This window comes from Motacilla alba, chromosome 5 (assembly GCF_015832195.1).
Source record: "Motacilla alba alba isolate MOTALB_02 chromosome 5, Motacilla_alba_V1.0_pri, whole genome shotgun sequence".
Taxonomy (NCBI): Eukaryota; Metazoa; Chordata; class Aves; order Passeriformes; family Motacillidae; genus Motacilla; species Motacilla alba.
Genome location: NC_052020.1, coordinates 4,925,068 through 4,943,917, shown reverse-complemented (window position 1 = coordinate 4,943,917; position 18,850 = coordinate 4,925,068). Strand labels below are relative to the sequence as shown.

The 18,850-nt window shown below is 47.0% G+C and overlaps 1 long non-coding RNA gene across 1 annotated transcript; it reads left to right on the top strand.

Annotated features, from left to right (window-relative positions):
- The first annotated feature begins 13,648 nt into the window (after nt 1–13,648).
- Nucleotides 13,649–17,912, top strand: LOC119701929. The gene is made up of 3 exons (XR_005257213.1): nt 13,649–13,889; nt 15,011–15,083; nt 17,220–17,912. It is a non-coding gene; the product is annotated as an uncharacterized LOC119701929 (long non-coding RNA).
- The last annotated feature ends 938 nt before the right edge of the window (nt 17,913–18,850 follow it).

The following is an 18,850-nucleotide window of genomic DNA, read 5'->3' as shown; positions in this document are numbered from 1 at the left end:
ACCCAAAGAGGTGATAATAGTTGCCCCATCCCTGGGAAAATTCAAGGGCAGGCTGGATGGGGGTCTGAGCAGGCTGATGTAGTTGAAGGTGTTCCTGTGATGCCTTGTGAAGGCTGACCTAGAACAGAGACTGGACAGAGCTAAAGAATAAAGCAGGGACTTATTCAAAGGATCTCCTCCAGGGATCCACCTTGGGCAGCACAACCCAAAATGGCCACAGAAATGGACAAGCAGTCATGGGGTCTCTCCCTTGGATCAGTTCTGCTCCATTTGCACCTTGCAGTTCATTGTCCCATTCCAGCTTTAGCCCAGGCACTTCCATCCTGCTTGTTTTTCTCTCTCCAGCCCACGCTGTTTGTGCTCTTGGGCTGAGATTTGGATCATTTGTCCTTGGTGCCCAGCTGGAGAAGGAATGGTTTTGTCTCCCTGCTCTGTGCAGAGAGCTCACCATCCCCTCATATGGAGCCCAGACCCACACACTAGAGCAGCACAGAATGTGAAAAATATGAAAGCCAAAACCTGAGGCATCACCTGCCCATGGCAGGGGGGTTGGACTGGATGACCTTAAATGTCCCTTCCTGCCCAAACCATTCTTTGATTCTATGTCAGTGGTAGAAATAATTCATGCAGCTGATAAGAGCAATACTGTATTGACAGCAATGTTAGAAGGAAGCCTGTAAATTATGGATGGCAGCACAGGCTGTCATAAAGCACTTTGCAACTTTAAATCCCCAGCAGCTTGTACTGATAGTGTCCACACCTCCTCCTCCTTCTCTTCAGTAGTTCAACACTACTCTTTTGTTAGGAAAATGATTCTCTTTAAACTGGCAGGGTCAGCCCCAATATTTTCCATTTCCACGTGTGTCCTCTCTTTGGGAAATCTCAAATTTGTTTGTTCTGGGACTGGCAAAAGAGCAGTGGAAGTGTGACTGAGGGAGACTGCAGAGTGCTGGTCTGTTTACAGGGCTGGGAGTGTGGCTACCATTCCCACACTAAAGTTTTAATAATGCTTTCATTTTCTCTTAAGATTATCAGAAATTGAGACTCATCCCTTGTGATCCCCGTGTTAATTGTGGCTGTTTGTGATGATAACTTTCTTGATTATTTTGGATGATTTGAGTTCTGAGACTTTTCTCCTATAGATGAGTGCATCTGCATGCTTTAAGATCTGAAAACTGCTCTGGTGTATTCCTGTTAAATTGCATGGTAATAACTACAACAATATCCCCCATAAATTATGACTGTGGAGACTTACCTACTTGTCCTTGCCTCAGCTAATTACATTTCACCCCCATCCACTTTTTTCATGCTGTCACTTCAAATGTACATTTTTTGGTTCTCCAGCTCTGCAGTAGCTCTGGTGCACTCCCTGACAGCAGGGTGGGTTACACTTACAGTGGGGAGACTTGCTGCACTCAATGAACTGAAATGAAAGATATTTTAGTCCCTTGACATACAGTCATCCAGTAAAGGTATGGAAAGAGCTCGTATTTTTCATCAAGGAGTATTTCTGACACAAATTCAAACGCCCAGAGTCAAGCACATCTGAGGACAGGTTCAGGGCAGAAGCAGCCCAGACAGGACTCCACCACCTTTTATTTTTTTAGGGCTGGGCTGCTGGTGTGAAGCCCAGCATGAGGACCAGGCTCTGTGGATGATGTGTAGGGAGGAATGGGTTGCCCAGAAGGGCAATCCCAACCATCCTGCCCCTCTTGAGGCATTAAACATCTGGGAAGGCTGGGGCTGTGCTTCGAGCTCTGCCCCTTGTTCTCCAGAGCTCAGCTGTCACTTCCAACATGCATTGGCTTATGTTTTATGTCAAAGACCCTGAACATGAGTGCACTTGCCCCAGGAGTGACTGGCACGTCTTCAAGACCTCCCCAGCCCAAAAAGATCCAAATTGTTACCCCCCAGGAGAACAACTGAACCCAAGGAACACCCAAACCACAGCCAGCCTTCCAGCTAAATTCCTATTTATTTCTAAAAGCTATTTACCCTTGGAAAGACCACTCTTGTAGAAAACATCCAACTCCTGGGTGTGTTTGGGGTGGGTGGGTGTGTGCAGAGAGCAGCTTTGCCTGGTAGAGCAGCATGTTGTTGAAAGGGCAGGTGTGGCTTTGTGTGTTCTGGGGCTGCAGAGGAGCTGAGGACACTGTGTCCCCCATGCCCCTGTCCCCTGCTGCACTGTCCCAGAGGAGCAGGGCTGCTTTTCAGAGACCCCTTTATTTCAGAGCTCTCTTTCCAATGAGGGTTTTTAACCCTCGAGGAGGTGTCACAGAACCAATGTGACATAAGTTCCACAGCGAGGGAGGGAAGGTGTGTTCCCTCCCTGTGAATGCCTCAGCTCACCACCTGCACTGCTGCCATTTATATTTTTTCCTTTCTAAGGCATTTATAGTTCTCTAAAACACCTCATTTTCCCTTCCACGTCCTTCTTGCAGAAAAAAAAAAAAAAATTAAAACTTCTCAAGGGAAGGATGATTTTTTGTTGTTGCTGTTGAAACACTTCCCTGCTTGATAAACAATGAGGTATTTCAGTCAGATTTAAACACACAGTTTCCAGAACATTTCCAAGTTATTCTGGTGACATTGTTACTGTATTAGCCTTTCTGTTCTCTCTCTGGCTTCTTATACTGTCAGATACTATCAGAGTACCTGAGCATCTCACGCATAAAATCAATAGCAAAAGTAAAATCTCCACAGGGGTTCATACTCTCTGGCAGTGCTCCCTTCCCACTGGTAAAAAAAAAAATTCTTGAGTCAGGGCTTTTCTCTGGATTTTGAGGAGAGAAGAGGAAAATGTTGAACAATAGTTGTGGTGTTTGTATCCTGTGAGCTGCACCTGCCAAAAAAGGGCCCTCAGAGGTGCCAGGGGCACATCCTGGAGGCTGCCTGGTGAGGGGAGCATCCCTGTGCCCACCCAGCCCCACTGCCTGAGGTGGCAGGGCTGGGGACAAGGACATGGCTGAGCACAGCACAGGTGGGTGCAGCCAGGGTGGGTGGCCTTTGCACCAAGGGTGCCTGGCAGCCCTGGGGCTGCTGTCCCCAAAGGGGTCAGCACAACCTCCTGTGTGAACCTCATCTGACCTTCACAGCTCCCCTGGAAAGTTGCATTTCTGTTCAACTCAGCCCTTTTGTTGGTTTCTGAAGCCCTCTCTCCCATCTGCCTGTGGAAAGCACTTCACAGGTTGATTTGCCTCCTCCACACCTTTTTGCCACATTTCTCTCCCTCAGGAGCCTCTTTTTCAGGATAGCTTGATGCTATTTATCTTCTCCCCGTATTGGAGCTCTTCCTTAGTTTGGAACATTTTGGTGTCTCTTGTCTAAAACTTATCACTGCCCGTTTTCACAGTGAGAGGTCAGGAGGGCAAGGAATTATCTCAGCTGTGGGTGCACCAAGGGTTTAGCAATGACATAATGATGTCTGCTGTTTCTGCTGTCCCTGATTTCATCTTTCTGTGCACAGGCACAGATGAAACCCCTCCTAATAATGCCACCAATGCCACTGTGGAGTTTCCTTTTGTATTGTCATTTGTGTTGCATTTTAGAAAGGAAGAAGTATTTTTAGTAACACATGAGGCATAAAAGCAGGTGCTGCATCTTTCAGTTTCACAATTTAACCCAAATGGCTTTCTGTGTCATTAGCTTCATGCAGCCCTGCTGAAAAGACCTATAAACTACAATCTAGGCTAGTTTTTTTCCACATTAGATTTCCAGGAGCAGCATATGTGCTTGTCATGTAGCTGGGGCTGCTCCAAGGCACGCAGAAGTGCCTTGGATAGGCTCATGCCCGAGGTCCCCCCCAGAGCTGCACTCATGAGAGCTGCCTGGGGGCTCCCTGGTGTTTTCAGCAATTCAAACATTGGTGGGCAGACCCACACCTTCAATGGATCCAGGCAAAGGGAATTTGGTGCCAGAGTAATTTAGTTCCCATTCCAACCCCCTCCCAGCCGTGGTGGGTTCTCCTCTGAGAGGGTCATGCTCAGGTGGTTTGTGGCGGTGTGTGGTGCTCGTGAGGTCCCCAGGACAAGGGAAGAGATGACTCTGACTCCATGCTCTCAGAAGGCTGATTTATTATGATATGATATGATACGATATTAATTCTATTCTATTCTATTAATGCTATACTAAAACTATACTAAAGAAATAGAGAAAGGATACATCAGAAGGCTGAACAAGAATGAATAATAAAAACTCATGAGTGACTCAGAGAGTCTGACACAGCTGGCTGTGATTGGCCATTAAGTCAAAACAATTCACATGTTTGGATAAACAATCTCCAGACCCCATTCCAAAGCAGCACAACAGGGAGAAACTGAGGCTTCTCAGCTTCCCAGGAGAAAATCCTGGGCAAAGAGGACTTTTCACAAAGTATCATGGTGACAGTGGTGGCTTCTGCAAGGATGTGATCTGACACTAGCACCCATCTCACAGGCAGCTCCTCTTAGCTCAGCCCTCCTTCGTGCCACCCACCCTGTGCCAGCCCACATGAAATAAAACTCTAGATGCAGTTTCCAGCAGTGACACTGGTATGGATTAACCCAAATTTGGCAAACCCAAGTTAAAATTAACTGATCCTTCAAAGACTGCAGGTTATCCAGCCCAGGAAAACAAGTGTTACCATGGATTTCCCTCAGTTGTGCTGGGGGCATCAACCTCCTCGGCTAGGGAAACAGCTACTGCTTCCTTTATTGCTGGTCCTGGAGCAAGCATGTTTCAGCCAGATTAGAAAGTCTGAGCCATCAGTTTGTGCTGCTGATTGGCAGCTCCTGCTCCTGCAGTGAGTGCAGGATATTTCTCAGGATGCTTTGCCAGCAGTCCCCTCTGAGTGTTCAGCAGAACAGAGCACAGTCTCACACGCTACCTACTGAGAAACAGGGCACCCCTGCTCTGGGAATGACTGGCATCTGACTCCATGATTCAGAAGGCTGAATAATTGCTTTATTAAAACTGTATTATATTACACTAAACTATATTAAAGAATACTAAAAGGATACTATACTATACAAAGATACACCCTAAAGAAAATCTTGTGATTGTCTTGAGATAGCCAGGACACAGTTTTGACTTAATAGGTTAATTAATATGAACAACTATCACTGGAGTCCAGTTAAGAACTCACTTTAGGTAAACAATATTCCTAACACGTTCCACATGTACAAAATAACAGGAGTAGTAAGTAAAGATAAGAATTGTTTTCTCTTTCTTCTCTTTGTGCTTCTCCAAGAAAAACTTGAGAGAGAGAATTACCTCTCTCTGTTCAGAGAGTATGAATGCTATATGAATGCTACACGCTCCCCTTTCTCAGCTGTGTCACTGCTGCTGGGAGCCTGAGAAACTGTTCTCACCACAATCCACAGAATCCACGTGCTCTCCCGCCCCACAGCCCATCTCCCAGTTTATTCTGTGCTGCAGGAGCAGTGGCCTGGTCTGTGTTGTGTTCCAGGAAAGGTGTGAGCAAGACTGAAGTTTTGTGAGCTGCTCTTTGCCTTTGCCACGGCCATGGTGAAACACACGTGGTGAGTTCATTCCATGATTTTTTCCTTGCTTTTCCACTAGCTTCCGCCAGAAAAGTGGAGCCTGTTGTGAAGCTACAAGGTTTGAACTTGGGATCTCTTACAATAGCCATGCTCATTCACTATTATTCTGTTGAAGCAATGTAAAAAGACAAGGTTTAATTTGTGAAATGGGCCATCTGTTCCCACACAAACTGCATAATAGAATGCACAACTATTTCAATTAATACAGTAAACCATCTCTAAGCAATACAGATGATTTTGTAGAAATTTCTCACTGCAGAAGATACCATCATCCTTTGCTCTAATTGTTCTTGATTTTACCTTCCTATCTTTTTATTTAAAGAAAAGGAATGACAACTTGTCTCACTGGGAGAGAAGTTTGCTCATAGATGGATCAGGAATAATTAGACCAAACGGTACTGCAAACTCCAGCAGACAAGATATCTCCATTACAGAGAGTAATGTTGTCATTTCTTTGACCATCCTCCCATCAATCCATCCATCAACAAATTAAAGCTGGCTAAAGAGCCACTTATCTTGAGTGCTTTTTATCCCTATTGCTGTCAATCTAGGTAAATAAACATTTTCCCTAGGCAGAGTTTACATATTTAACCATGTTTCAGGAGACAGTCCCCTTGCTACTCACACATCCAGCAAACCACACATTTATTGCTGTGTCTCCTGACCCAGCTCACCCACCTATTGCAACTCCATTGGGTAAGCCCTGCTCCCTCTGCCTCCCTTTGGATCATCTCTGAAGATGGAATGACTGGGATAAAGTTGCAATAAAACTTGCAGGCTGAGAAATGCCTAGAAATTAATTTTATCCCCTTTTGTATTCTTGGAAAAGCCTGGTATCCTGTGCAGGATTCACAGCAAGAATGAAACCAGGGTATGAAAGAAAAATTAAAAAGCAGAGCTTTATTAGGCAGGTTGCTTTGAGAAATGTGACAATACCACTGCATCTGTCTGCCACCTTTTAAACCATGACACCACAGATTACTTTAGGGCTTTATGATGCACATAAACATGATACAAGCAGCATTTTATTTGCTATCTAATAAATATGGATGTGCCAGCAAATGCGCTGTTGAAGATATTACTTTCTTCCTATTATTTATTTTTCACCTAATTGATAGACAGTGTGGCTCACACTCTGCCTGCTGCCTATCAGGCAGAGGCAAAGGAGCTCTGAGCAAGAGCTCTCAGTTATTGGTGTTAATGTGTGCCTGGTGCAGTGGCAACATGCTTGTTGGATAATGCTGCAGTGGTACTGGTGCCCTAAAAGGCATCAATATCAGCAGAAAGCTGTGGCTTAGGAAAGATAAGGATGGCTCTTCTGACAAGTTAGAGCCACAAACAATCACTGTGGCACCGCCACTGATCCCTCCCAAAGACTCCAAACACATCTCCACTCTTTTATCCCAGTGCAGCTGGCGCTGAGCACCTCACTGCTCACAGGCTTCCCCCTCAGATGCAGCTACAGCAGCAGCAGAGGAAGGGCTGGCTGTCCCCACACGGCGTGTTCCAAGCACAGGAACATCTCCAGAGACTGCAACTCTGCAGCAGCCACGCCAGAGCCTGGTGCAGCCCTGCTCCTGGACTGCTCCCCGTGCCCCAGGTGTGCTCCCTCACTGTGGAGTGGCCTCTCCTTGCTGGAGAGTGCTTTTCCCTGCCAGTCTGTCAGGACAGGAGATGGCACAGCTGAGCTCTGGAAGCCACCAGGGCCGATGCTTGGGGAGGAGAGCTCAGTGAGAACACCTTCCCCATGGACTGCAGCAGAGCAGAGGTGGTGAGTGAGTGGCATGACCTTTCCTTACACCCGTCTGTGTCCCCACTGCCTGCTCTCAGGAGCTCCAGCAGGAGTTTGCTGCAACAAGGTGAAAAAAGATACCATTTTTTCACCCTTTTAATAGACATTAAGCGATAGGTGCCTTGCTTTCCTCTGCCAAAACAACTCAACTCTTCTGTCTACACACATAAGGGTGACCAGATGATGGATTTATATTCCTCACATAATAGTATAATTCGATTATATGATAATAATTCTATTTCTAATACTTTAATCACTCTACCTCAGACTTCCTTCCTCAAACACAGCCATAAAACTGGTGTGGATCAGTTCCTGCTGAGTTTAGCAGTTGAACCTCAAGGTTCCCCCCCACCCCAGATCATCCATGCCTGCCCAGCCCCATATGGGACAGGTCCTTGCACCACGTTCCCAAGAGGCTGTGAACCTGTGAAATGGTAAATTACCATAAATATGTCCATAGGCACAGGAGGGGGGTCAGATATGCAGAAGCAAAGCAGTTGTTTACAGATTTGACAGTGGGTGGGTGTGCAGCACAGAGCTGAAGGAGTTCGGTTTCCCCCTCTCAGCGCTCCCAGGGGACAGTGACAAATGTTTCCAGCCATCCTGGGGATGCTCTCTGGCATCTGCTGCCCTCATCCTGGAGCAGAGTCAGTGCCTCACTTTGCCCAGAGGAGAACAATTCCCATCCTGAGGATCTTGGCAAGACACTGGAGGTGCCTCATGGCACTCCCTGCATTCCACTGAGGGTGAGATGTCATGGTGCTCACGCTGCCTGCCTGCTCATCACATCTCTGCCATGCCTTCAGCACTGATATTCTGGTCAAGCTCCTCCAATTCCAGCACGGATGGCTCCTTGCTTGTCCCCAAAGGTGGCTGATCCAATCAGGCAGGAGTGGCCTCCATCTTTTGGCACTTGGTTTCCTGAACTCTGCATAAACACCACTTCTTTGCATTTATTTATACTCAAGTTTAAGTGCCTGTGCAAATTATAGCACAGACAGCCAGAACAGAAATGAGGCATTTAAATGGTAAATAAACACTGCCTGTGCATGGTGGTGCTTTTATAAATAATATCCCCTTTTAAGCTTTATTCTCTTCCATAGAGGAACATCACTTTTCAGAACATCTGAACCCGCAAACATCACACATCAATCTCTTTATATGCTTATTTAAAGAGCATATCAAACTATTTCTGCAAGCAAAAGGACTAAATTATCCATGAATCCCAGATAACCATCCTTAACCCAGAAAATGTCAACAGTTTTCTGTAATGATAGTCCCAAACATGGCAGCTGTCGTGGTTGGGATGCTCCCCTTTAGGACAGGGAAAGCCATCCATTTTTGGGACGGGCTCACAGTGGTGAGAACATGTTCTGATTTATTAGGACAATATATTCTGTTTATAAATTTGTTTTATAAATTTGGTCCAATATATTCTGTTTATCATTTTGGTTGTGTAGTTAAATTCTGATTATAAATTTATATAATTTTGGTCCTGCATAGCTTTTGCTGTAGCCCACTAAAACGCAAATAGTAAACCTCACATCCTGCTTTGTTCTTTAACTCCTGGCCATCTTTGTGTGCTCCCTGATTGAAAGCCACCTTCCTGATGGTTTTTATTGCCATGTTTACAATGCAAACCTATTAAATCTCCTAAATTCTACTTGTTAAGCTTGTAATAATTGCTGCCCAAAGCTACCTAATAAGCAGACATCCAGATTTGTACCTGAATCGTTTCAGTGAGGATGCAGGTGGTTCACGTCCACAGTCTTGAGCTGGGTGCTGCTCCAAACAGCAAATGTCCATGGTTAAATTCTGAATGATGGGAAGCCCTGACCATAGGCAAATGCATTTCCGAGCCCCAGATTTTGGGAATGGTAACAGCACCACACAACCTACAGCGCTGCATTTGCTCTGAGCTGTCTGCAGGTAGCAGGGGAGGGGGTGTGTTTATGGTACATGTGCAAGTGGCTATCAAAAAATACTCCAAATTCTCGAAGTGTTGTCCAGAGGCTGCCAGCTGCTAACCACTCATGTAGTACAGTCATTCCCAGCCTTTCCTTTCAAGGAGGGAGTGGAATGTGGACACAGAGCGTAGGATTTGCTGTTTCCTCGGCTCCCAAAATGCACAGCCTGATGAGGACCAGCCCAGCTTTGGTTTCCTGCCCACCCCATCCTCCATATTTGGTAAAAATACATGAGGTAGCTTCCCCATGGGAAGATGATGCAGGTGTTGTAACAGTGTGAAACAAGCAGTCAGGAAGGAATTTGTCCAAATTGCTCCCAAAGCTGATAAGAGCCCAGGGAGCTGCTTTGCTTTCCAGCCAGCAGGTCCCTGTGCTGAGGGCAGTGCTGAGCGTGTGCCTGGGCTGTGGCACAGCAGTTCCTGGCTCCAGGGCACACCCAGCCACCCACGGCACATTCCACACTGCTGCCCACTCCTCTGGGCAGCCTGGGCACAGGTGGGAATGGATGCAGGGACGAACACCCCTGGCCCTGCAGAGGGATGTGCCCAAGCAGTGCCCAGGTGTGGTTGCAGGGTGCCACGTAGAAGTTTACAAAGTTGTAGGAGTGTTGCTCAGTGCTACAGTGCCTGTCCTGTGGCTGCAGGGCAGGAGTCACTGGCCAAAACTGTCACCCTGCCAAGCACTGCCTTTCTCAGCACTCTTAACAAACACGATGCAAATGCCAATCACAAGTCCATTTCAGTGCGTTTGGGAGGTTTTTTTGTCTCATAATCAGAAAATGGTGGTGGAATTTATGGTTGGTGCAGTTTGGGCATCGTGCTGTAAGGTACAGAACTGAGAAAAAATGGAATACTGTGAGAAAAAGGCTGAGACAAAACACATGAGTGTTGTACAGGCTCTTCCTAATGTGGTCTCTCAGAGTGGATAATAATATAAACATCCATCCATTAGAAAAAAACTACCCTTTACTGCCCCCCATTAAATACATTGGCAGTCCTATTAAAATACAAGTCAGATTTGTGTTTAATGATCTTGAAAGGAAAGTAATTGCTTGAGTATTACCATTCAAATGTTCTTACAGCAGCATATAATATTTACAGTCTAAGTGCCACTTCTGAGTGCTGTGTGGCACTGGAGATTGCCCGGCCTGCTCAGAGAGAGAGCCAGGCTGCAAAGCTGATTCACCCTCTGAGCACCAGAGAGCCTGTGAGAAGCAGCTGAGCGATGGGCTGCATCATTTCTCAATGTTAATAACCTCTTGAAAGGAAAAAACATCTCACAAAGCCACTGCAGCCTGTGAAGGCAGGGCTTGAACACCACTGATGCTTGCTCAGGTGAGGAGTTCTGCTGTTTCTCAGAGGAGCTGGGCTCCTTTACCATGTGCCAGCAGCAGCACAAAATCATGCTGGGATCTGTCATATTCTGCTCTACATTTTTCACCCCTGACAGTGTCTTAGTCAACATCATAGATTATATCATATTCAACTCTTACACAGGTTTTTGTGGGAATTTCCTCAAGCAGAAGCTCCTCGTGATGAAGGAAATGTGAATGTATTATTTTTATTTTCACAAGTCTATCGAGAGTAAACCAGGAGAGTATTTCATAAAGCGCACAGCAAGAGTGCCACAAAGAATATCAGAACTTCCCCAGTGGGGAAAAAATGCTGTCCAGGCCCTTTTTTCATCTCTCTTGCCTATCAAGAACTTGGTTCCTCAGGCTTCAGGAGGGATGGTGAAGGACTGGGCTCGGTGTCTGTGTCTCACCACAGCACGTCCTGGAGGGAAAAATGGCCTGGCAATGTCTGCCCCTTGCTCTGTGCTTGTACCAGACCAGCTGAGGAGGCCACAGCCACCACTGTGTCCCCACCTATAAGCAAGATTAATTAAAAAACCCTAACGAGCTCCAACCGCCTCGAGCATTGCCTTTTGTTGGCCAGGCTGGTTCTGAGAGTGACAACCCTGCCACAGCGCATCAAGTGACAACCCTGCCACAGTGCATCAGCTTTTACAGCCCCAGTGCCACTGTCAGCTGCCATGCCAGGCAGGGGGGACAGCAGGATGTGACGGGAAGGGAGGAGGAGGATGAGAGGCACTCAAGCACCCACACCTACCAAACAAACTGGTGCCATGGGCCAGATATTAATTCATGTTAGAATTTGGGGAGGGTGTCCATAATCATTTTATTGGGGTAATGGCTAATGTTCCTGTAAAGGAGCAGGTCATAGAGCTTATCCCCAGCACCTGGCTGGCAAACTGCTTCCTCTCTCAGGAAGGGTGCTCCCTGCACAGTGTGGGCTTGGACAGAGCCCTTTCTCCATCTCAGGTACTCACAAAGTGGGGGTTGTTGCAGTCCAGACTGTGGTTCCCTTTTAGTGATTCCCTTTTAGTGATTCCCTTTTACACTGAGGCTTCTTTAGATCACTCGCCACAGAAAAGGCCTGCAAGGAGGTACAAAGGTAGCTCATGCTCCTGCTGGGTGATGCCAGGGGCCTCAGGAGAAGTGGAGATGTGCAGCCACATTTCTCTTCACAGAGAAAAGCAAGGCGCAATTCTTCCCAAGAATATTTCTGAGATTCACATTCTCTGAACCTCAGAGAAAGGAAAAACAATTCTTATCATTTGCTGTGCCTGTGTTTGTGCCGAAGCAGAATGCACTCTGGAGGTTGCTTACCCAGAGTGATGTGTTTTGTTTCCTTGGCCTGTCGGGGCCCAGCGTGTGTGTGTGTGTGTCGGGACTGTCGCTGACAGCCACGAGATTCTGGCAGGGTGAGCAGAGTTGGGTGCTGGGCAGATTCAGTCTAGATGTAATGTAATATGGTGTAATATAATACAGAATAATATAGTATAATAAAGTAATTAATTAGCCTTCTGATAAGATGGAGTCAGATGCATCATTCTCTCCCCTCGTCGGGGGCAAAAATAACACTATAGGGATGAAACTTGAAATCTCTGCTAGTGTTGTGAAATTCCTGCACACTTTATGAGCAAACATGAGGGAAGGGGAAGGCAGAGAACCAGGAAAAGGGAAAAAATTTGCAGCTTATGCAAACTCTAACAGCAAAGAAGAGTGGATGCACCCTTCGAGTACCCAGGTGCCCACAGCTCTCTTTGAAGGCGTGGCCATCACTGCAGAGAGATGTGTGAGTCCACGCTTCCTGCATGCCCATGGCAGAATATCTAGCTGTGTGCCAGGCAGGAACAGCTCGGCAAGCCAGGTTACTGCCCTGAGAACTGGAAGCCAGCCCCACATCCCTTTGCAGATTAGTACATCTTTGGATCAGGATGCTCAAGGAGTCCAAAACACTAAGAGTGTTTTCTCTGGATCCTCCTGAGCCTTTCACCAGTGAACTGAAAAATATGACTGTGCTGAGTGATCTCGGATTTAGCTGAGCTCCTCATTATAGGTTTCTGATTCCCTCATTAGTGAGCTTTAAATTTCAAGCTGGAACAGATCAGGTACAATCAACAAAACCAGAAAAAAAATGCACGGCTGCAATTTTAACATGACTTGCCCCAGCTTCAGGCCAGCTAAACAGCACATCTGAATGGCACAACATGTTGCTCTTGAGAACCTGAACAAAGCTCTCGAGCTTTTATTGCAGCTGGGACTGGGTGTTATTCAGGGCTGGTGACCAACTGGTGGTGCTAATGCTTCATTGGATGGGAGGTGAAGAAGGGTTCATCACCTCTCACTAAATATGTACATTCATTACACAAACCCTCTGCAAATCACAAAGCAGCTCTCACCAGCCTTACAATTAAAAGATCCAGCTTGAGTCCCAAGGGACAGTTGTAGAAAATGCGTATTCCCAAATTTCATGTGGCAGCACTTGGATCGTGGTATCTTCAAGGAGCAGTCTCTTGCTTGAGTCACCCAACATCCTTAGTCCCCATGATACACTTTTGTGTGGGTTTTGTATCTGTAAAGTGCTTATTGCCTGGGAGGGTGACTCGAAACTCACTTGTTTGCACAGAACTGTGGAACAGCAAAGCATCAAGTCTGGGAAGCCCGGGTTTGAGGGAGAGCTGGCCACAGTCAGAGCCAACAAGCCTGGATGACAGAGCACAGTCCCAGCCCTGGTGGGTGTAGGAGGCTCTGGAGCCGAGTGTCACTCCGTGTTGCAGGCAGCACAGCCATTGACTGCCACAGAAATAGACTCCAAGAGTGGCAGGAGTGTGAAAATAAAAACAGAATCTTGTTACTTTCATTTATTCAAGGAAGTGATACTCCTTCTAAAAAAGGCAAGGTGCCATTATTCATACTTGAGGGAGGCTGTTTAGGCTCTTAGAGGTTTGTGTTTGGTGGCATTTTACAGCTCTGTCCCCTGGGTGTTGTGCTGAGAGTCACCTGCTACAGGCAGGTCAGTGACAAGCTGTAGGAAGGATTGTCCTGAAAGGAGAAGGGAGGCACTGAGTCATTTGCTTTTGCAGCAGGCAGACTGTGAGAGGAAAGCCCCTTTTCACACCAGCTCTGACCTGTGAGAGCACTTTCTTGGAGAGACTGAACACGAGCTCCTCAGAGCAGCCGTGAGAGTGGAAGGGGAACTGCAGCGTGATGTGGCGACAGATGACTTGTGGTGATTGCACCAGGTGACTCCAGCCCTCTCTTCCCACTCTGTTCACCTCTCCCTGAAATCATCTTCCTCTGATAGCTCCTGGGTGGTGGCAGGAGTGAGGTGCCTCTGGCACTGGCGGGAGGGGCAGGCAAAGGGATGCCCACCCTGCAGACTCCCACCCACATAAATATGTACCTCCATGTACATATTTAGTATTTGGTGTGGTGTCTGGAGGATACTCACACCTGGAATTTCCAGTGAACTAGCTAGAGATTACTGTGACTGGTCAGGAGCTGGCCTTTTTTTCACATTTTCTCCTGTAATCACAGTTTTAGTACTATGGAACAATCTATTGGGAAACAAACCTATACTTTGGCCATTAATGCCAAATATCTCCCTGATGAGCACTGTCTTATCTTTTGGTAGTGGTTAAATTGATGACCGTTCTTTGGAGTTCAGGTGAGCACCAGGGCACTCTGTGAAGCCTAATCTCATAAAATACAGACATGTAAACTCTTCCTCTCCTCTAGAGTAGAATGTCTGCAGGTACTGTGCAGGTTCCTCTGAGGCCACACTCAGGCAGGTCTCCTCCTCCCCGGAGGAAGAGGCAGTACAGTGGCCCAGGGGATGCTGTCCCACCAGTAAAGGCAGCCAGAGCAGAAGAGGGCCCTGAACTTCACCTGCTGATGCTCTCTGGGTATCAAATTAAGCTGGCAGTGGCAAATGTGAGCCTTCTCAAGGGGAGCTGGTGACATCCAATAGTCATCAGTCCCAGTTTCCCTTTTTTTTTCCTCCTCCATTCAAAAAAAATCCAGTTTTTCTACTCCAAATCCGTTCCTAGTGGTTTTCTATTTTTTTTCCTTATGGACAGTGCCCCTTCTTCTCTCCTCTCCCTATGCATCCTTCTTTCTGAAGGAGCAGCCCTGACAGAGGCTCTCCACTGGGGATTACCACCCAGGAATGTTTGCTTCCTTTCTGGCTCATCCTGCTTGTTTCCCATACCCAGGCATATTAACATTCCAGCTCTGATTGTCATTTATCTTTTGTTGGAGAGCATTCCCTTTCTGTCTCGTTCAGGAAAAAAAAAAATTTTAAAAAGTCAAACCAGTGCCAGATTTTTAAAAAATGAAGTCTTCTTCTCTATTTTTGTTGCAGGCACTTAAAATCTCAGCTGCTTTGGACTGCAGAATGTGCATCCCCAAGAGGCTCAGGCATGTTGGCTGTTCAGGTCAGATAATTGCATGCACAAGTGTCCAGTTCCATGCACGTCTGGTGATGTGCATTCCTAAATGCATTCATGCTGGATGCCATCACGTCAGAGCAGGGCTGTGGCTCAGGAATGCTGAGATGGGAATGCTGGGGACACAGGGCACAGAGGACAGGGTGTGCTGGTGAATGTGGCTGCATTTCTACATGCAGTCCTCATCTTCTGACATTTGAAAATGTGTTCCTTAATCTCTGCGGTGCGGGATTTGCTGTCAAGAAACATTGTCTGGGATGAGCTGTTGGGATTCAGATCACCAACCAAACATTAATTATTCTTCCAACTAAACCCTCAACAGCTAGGCTAGATAATACAAATGTAGAAAAAGAAATGAGGGTGAGCCATGTTCAGTACTTGAAACCTAGAATGCACCATGCTGTAGGAACAAAATCAAATTCCATATGCGTATGAGCGTTGAGACACAGCAGTGCCAGACCTCAGCTGGGGCTGGAACGTGCAGTGTTGATGCATCAAAAGATGCTTTCCCCACTGTAAGATCTCAAGCAGTTCCGTTTATTCCGAGCATTTCCAGATAATGACAAGATCTGTCAGGTTGCACTGAGGAAAGCTGAAGCCAAGAGAAGAAATAAGATCTGTTAATCTTTTGTGATAGCAAACTTGTTTCTTTTTTTTTTAGCCGTGCTTATGCAAGAAGCTGCTCAGACAGACAGAAGTAGTGTAGGCCCTTGGAGAAGCTGCAGCAGGTGCCTCCCTATCGGTTTCTCTGGGCCTGGATTGAAGGCACTGGAGACAATTGTTCATGTTCAGACTCAGCTGTTTATTATTTCTTATCAGTGAAACAGTCTCACTACTGTGAGTTCAGCAGCTTTTCATTAGAAACCACAAAATGGCCAACAGTCTCTTGTTACAAGGTCTTTTAAGACTAAACTCTCCAATTAAGAACTGACACCTAGATTATTTTCCCTTTTAACCCAATAACTGATCCCAAAGTGCCCCCAATGCAGACTGTTCTGCCCAATTACAAAATGCCACCCGAACCAAGAAGAAGAAGGAAGAAGCAGCATGAAGAAGAAACCCAGGACGACACCCTGTGCCCTCCATCAACATACTAAAAAACCCAAAACCTAAACTTCTCACCTAAGTGATACACCTACACTGCTCTCTATCATCTAATTCACACTTTTGTGGATTCTAGCCCATCAAACAGTCCAGGAAACTTTCTCCGTGAATGAGGGTCAAAGTCAGTGCTCCCCTGGGGGTCAGGGCACCCCAAAGCAGACAGAGAAATATTCCCGGTGCCCTGGGTTTCCACAGCTCCCCTTCCACCAGGCAAAGCATCAGAGCTTTTGGAAAGAACAACCTGTGTGTTGTGCTGACCAGGCAAGAGGCCTCCAGATCATTTGCCCTGTGGCACCTCAGGCTGACTTCAGTACAGCTTCATATTTATAGCCCTCTGTTCCACATGTGGTTAAAATGCTTAATATCTTCATGGTGTTGTCCTTGTATTCAGCTAGGCTAGAGATTAAGTATTTACATTTCAGCATACACAACTAAATGCTTTTAAACCCAAGTAAGGGATTTAAAACCTTAGAATAGAGCCATAAAGAGCTAATGAGAAGAACAAAAATCCGGTAGATAAAAAATGATGTAAGGTAGGGTCTTAATTTTTTATTATTAAATTCACAGCACATTAAATATTAAGTGTCCATAAACTTTGTTTTGTGCAATGATAAATTAATAATATCTACATAGACATGTTCTTTTACAACAGGGAAGCCAAGAAACATAGTACCAGAGGACCTCGTGTTGACAACCAAAGCTATTAGAATAGACTCTTTAATCTTCAATCATAAAAAGTAGATAATGTTATTTCTTATTACTATTAAATGCAAAGTGCCATAGTAGGAAACATATAAGCCATTACTAAAAATAACTACCAGGGAATGTTTTGAGCAAGGAAGAAAAAGATGTTAGCAAATTGTACCTTGAGATAAATTCAGTGAAATGTTCCCGGCTAATCTCTGCCATATAAAAAAATTGTTTTTCAACTTATTCTCCTGTTAGCTCATAACAGGTTGCATAAGGTTTATGTCTGAGCACCAAAGCAGTCAAGGTTTAACCTGGGATGTTGTACTTTAGGTAACAGTCCCCAGATGTCCCCAGCCTGCAGGCTGATGGAATACTTTCTGCACTACTGAAAAACCTCTGCCAACCTCCTCTTGGGGACAGGACGGTGAACTTTGTGTCTTCCAGCTCATCTGCAAGCCGTGAACAACGCTTCCTTGATTAAAGCCAGGGGACTTCTGCAATTTTGGTCTGGGATTTAGCAGCATTATTCATTCAGATGTTTCCTGGGGCTCATAAATATGCAAGGAGGAGGTGTCATCCAGGCCAGTCCCCTCAAAGCCAAACTCCTGCAGACCAGGCCGTGGAGAAGTATTTCCAAATGAAATGTGGCCTAAATGAAGGAATTAAGGGTTTTTAATGTATTTACCCGTGGCCTGGACAGCAAACCCCTCCGCTGGTTCCTGCCGGAGCTCCCAGTACACGGAGTAGATGAGCTTTGAAGAGCCTTCAGCAGCACAGCTGGTAAAGAGCAGCTTCAAGCACCAAAAACCAGTAAGAGTAGGACAAAATGTTGATTTGCATGACCACACACAAATTTTTGAGTCCTGACACTTTAATTTTTTTTTTCCCAAAGTAGAAGTGAAAAGAGACTCCTTTATGTTACCATCAACATTATTGAATGGATAAACCCAAACCAACTGGACACATATTCGCCTTCCAAACCCTCTGCCTTTGGCTGCCCTGCGCGTTCCGTGCCCACCCCAGGCTCTCAGCCAGCTCCTGCCCCAGTTGTTTTGTTTCTCATGATCCTGAGCGAGCCGGGCTGGAGCAACACGTGCTGCCCGTGTCTGTCCCTCAGGGGTCTGCCCGGGCAGCGGATGGGAACTGGGGCGCGGCAGCGAGCGCGTCCTGCCCCGGAGCAGCAGCTGCGGCCGCGCCGCCCCGCCAGCCCCGCTCCCGGCCGGCTCCGGGCGCTCGCCGGGACAGCCGGGCTGCTGGAGGCAGCCGGGAGAGGACGAGCCGTGCCCCGGGGGGCGGCAGCTGCTGCTGCTCGCTGGCGGGCTTGCCCAGGCCCGCCGCTCCCTGCGGCACAGCCCCTTGCCATCCCCGCTCCCGGCTGTGGGGCTCCGCCCGCCCCTCCGCTGCCCTGCCCTGGCTCTGCCTGCCGCGCGTCGCCACCAGGAGCCTGTCTTGGGGTCAGGGCGGGGGACATTGGTGGCCCAGGGCGCTCATCTTCCGTGTCAGGCTCCCTCCTCATGATAAAGAGAGTTCTGCCTCCCAAGAAGCATCCCCAGACCTGTGCTCTGAGCACAGGGGACAGCCGAGTGTGCTGCATTAGCTGCAAAAGCTGAGACTTGAGGGACAGCAAAGTGTGGAGGACAGTGGGGAGGAAGGCTGGGTGGGCTCTCTTTCCTCTCCTTCCTATTTCGAGAAGTCCTTCCAGAGGCTTTTGTGTTGGGAGGGTGTTTGCTGCAAGGAGCTCATCCCCGCTCCTGCAGGCAGGCCGGGCTCTGCGGGCTCTGCTTTGGGAAGTGAACATGGAGAGGCTGGCACATGTCCCATCCCCACCCTCAGCCCCTCCTGCCCTGATCATTTCACAGGTAACCTCTGCTGAGAGCCACCCTCAGGAGACTGCTGGGTGTCAATCCCTCTCTTGTGTGCTTCCCATCCTGCTCTGGGTAACACAAAAAAAGAGCAGCGAG